This window comes from Halyomorpha halys, unplaced genomic scaffold (genome assembly GCF_000696795.3).
Source record: "Halyomorpha halys isolate HHAL.00 unplaced genomic scaffold, Hhal_1.1 Scaffold1672.1, whole genome shotgun sequence".
Taxonomy (NCBI): Eukaryota; Metazoa; Arthropoda; class Insecta; order Hemiptera; family Pentatomidae; genus Halyomorpha; species Halyomorpha halys.
Genome location: NW_027115990.1, coordinates 22,693 through 26,474, shown reverse-complemented (window position 1 = coordinate 26,474; position 3,782 = coordinate 22,693).

The following is a 3,782-nucleotide window of genomic DNA, read 5'->3' as shown; positions in this document are numbered from 1 at the left end:
TGCCTAACGCTGTTGCTTTAAGCGAATGTGAAACAGGCCATGAATATTAAATGGGTGAGGGTCAAAATGTTTCAGGTGGGAGGCGTAATATCACAAACATTGAAGAAACCGATTCGTCATAATTTAAATCTCTTGTATATTTTAGAATACAGTGTTTAGGAATATACTAAATATTATTTTAATGTAATTTATCTAATCAATTAATGATCTTATAAATTAGTAGTCGAAGAATATTTGATCAGGTTCGATTTCTAGTATAAAGCACAATGTCAACACATCGTCCTGTAACAGCATTACTCAGATTATTACTTACGAAGATTACTCCGACATAGAAGCCAGGAAAAGTTTAAACTTGATTAAGAGATGTGAATTGGTTGCGGGAAAAACATCTATTTAAACCAAAATGCAATCCTGGTCCCATACGAGTATACCAAATTCTAACTGTCCGGAGATAATGTAAAATATATTTCTCTTAGACTTCACAATAATTAGGAATATAAAACATTTTTTTACAAACTTAATTATTAATTAACTTAATGGAACTATGAAGTTTTCTACGTTTTCTAAGAGGTAAGATTATCTAAACCAATGATAATGAAATCAGTTTTTTTAAAGAAATCACCTGCAGCATGATGGCGTAATATCAAAAATATTATACTTATATAATTCCTAGAGAAAAAAAATTAGTAATGATAAGCTTAAAAACTAGATGAAAATAAAAATCCGTACGAATACAATCTGAAGGGTCAGAGGTTCAGTATTTTGTAAGGAGGTACTGTTTCTTGAAATACGGTTTTACAAGAGGTCATTTGTTCATGATCACGAACATGAGCCTGGACGGTCTCATCGAACCAAAATGTCTTGACACTCAGGGCTACAGTAACAGAATAAATACTTATCTATCACTGCCGGATTCGAATCCGAGTCCTTTGAGTTAGTAGCAATGCGCTTTACCACTCAGTCACTCGGCTCGCCCTAAAAACTACAGATTGAATCTAATTAATATTGTTTTTACACATAACACAAATTATTTGGTTTTTGGAGGCAGATAAGCTCTCCATAAAGTAAATACCTTATCCTTCAATGGGTTGTTGAAAAAACCAGCCTGTTGAGCATTGCCTTGGCCAAAACAGCTCATTCCATAATCCTTATCAAGTTCTGTCTTATTAAACACCAATCCCTAATAGTCCAGCAAAATTTCTATTCAACCTAGAAGTAACTAATTTCTTTCAGTGGATTCTAATGTAACATTATTAGTTGAAGGCGATAGTAAGTTCGAAGCTCCCTTAGTGTGCCTAAGAGTACTGGCATATAATTTGTAAATTAGTACTTGCTATATTTAGTAGTATATAATTAATAAATTAGTACTTGCTACTAATATCTAAATTAGTAAAATTTAATGGATCATATTACGCACATTATGTTGGAGACATGCCATCTTCAATTTTGAAAGTAAATATATTGTTTCACTTTTTAAAGTTTTTTCTAAAACATTTGTTGTCACCCTCTTATACGTTTCCTCTTTTAACAGTTTTAAATATACAAATACTCATAACCCATTGTCATCTTCAGGTAACTTCGCCATCCTTCAAACGTATATTAATTTTTTTCTGAAGATTATTTTTCGTCACCCTCCTACATGCTTTCCTCTTTTAAATATTTATTTTATACTTTTTATTCTTTATTTTTTACCCACTTGTAACGTTTCCTCCAAATATGCCTGGTTATCTTCTTAACGTATTTTTTTAATTCTGACTCTGGCCGTTCGCGGCTGTCATGAGCCATGAGTTTTCATGGCTGTCAGATTTCATGCTCACAGGTTCGTTTTATGTTTTATTCTCCAATTTTTTCCTATCTTTCTTTTGCCCCTCCTCCTCCCTCTTTCTTTTTTATTTTCCTTACCCACGTTATCAGTTATGTTCACCATATTTATAATTGTTATGTTTTCAATTCACTTCTTTTGTCTAACTTAACTACATATTTTGTTTCTTTATCTAATATTATGGTTACCTATTTCATTAGTTACATATATTTTCTTTCTCTCAATTTTATTATTTCTTTCCATAATTTTAATTTTTAAATTAACTATAAACTAAAATATACATATTCCTTTGCATTATATAACTTCAAATTTTTATTTTATTTCCTTAATTATGTTATTTTTACTTACTTATTCAGTTATCTATATAGACATTTTATTTTCCACTTCTTTCATCACTTTAATTTTATTAATTTCATTCTTTACAATTATTTACTTTACGTCATTCTGCTTATATTTTTGTATTCATTGGTTGTTATCTTGCTCTTTGTTCTTAGACCTGAAGAAGGTTAGAAATTCAATCTGGCACGATTAAAGAAGTTATTTCAACTTATTTGTTTTGTATTTTGACCGCACTCCCCATTCTCCTCATTTAATTTATCCACGGTCAACCATCTCTCATGATTATAAACGTAATGTAGTACTTTTTTTTTTATGTTGAGAAACTCATTTACAATGAAAATTTCGACATTTTCTTTTTTACTGAATTTCTTATATCCAGAAGTAAAACGTTTACTCATTAGAAGTTTCAACACTTATTCAGTTTCTGTATACCCTTGTCCAGTAATTATTTTAGAGGAAACAATAATTTTTCAACTGCTGATTCTTTTTAAGAATTCTTATATTTTCTTATAGGAAACACCATAAAAATATAATATAATTACTAAAAAAATCAATTTTTTTTCTAAATTAAAGTAAATTTGCTACAACTTGAGTTCTAATAAAACTCATTACAATCAATTTTTTCCGGGATACAGTATTTCAAACTACAATATATCTTTTGTAAATTGATAGGATCAACAATTTGTGAATAAATTTTGGAAAATATCATGTAAATTACTATTCCTTGGAAAATAAATCATAAACTTCTTTGTAATACCTTAAACGAGATTCAAATTAACCATAATAAAACCCTTTATGATTAATATTTTCCCAGTTCTAGTTTTTCAAACACCGATTTTCTCAAAATAGAATCTATGTGTTTGTACATACATACAAACACTAGTCTGCCTAGCTCAAAAACAAAATTTTTTACGAAACTGAAATTACTTGGATGGCAAATGGAGTGAGTGAATGGAGGATTACATAAAAGAAAATTCATGAAGTTCCACTCCCAGTTACCAACAGTTAAAGAAGCAATGACTTAAAACTTGGGAAACCCAACCACAACCCGAAGACTGAAGCCAAGGCTGCTTCAGGGCATCTTGTTATAAATTCTATAGCTGTCACTCTAAAATTTTATTTTATCTTAATTTTTTTTATCACTTCATCTTTTGGTTAAATTTGTTATAACTTCTATTCTATTTATTTTCTCTTCGTCTTTTTTTTTTTTTTTTTGAATAACTTGGTATTTTTTCTCATTAGAGGGCAATTGTTTTTTTTCTTAAGTCTACGAATGTTGTTATCTTTGTTATTAACTTTACTTTCCTTTCTTATCAAGAATTATTATTTTTATCTATTTATGTTATCATAATTTGTTTTTATTAAAACGTTGTATCCAGTTAGGGGTGTCTTTTGTATGAGACTATAACTCCCCCCTCCCCAGTAATCAACTGTTAAAAACTAATGTAACTTTTTTTTTAATAAATATGATTTAGTAGATATATGTAAGGCCCAATAGGCCGATCTGGTATTAAATAAATAAATAATGTCAAAAACATTTAACGGAAGTGATATAAATGTTATGTAAATATAAGTATATAAGCATAAACAATTCTTTATAATAATGCATTGACCCATAAAG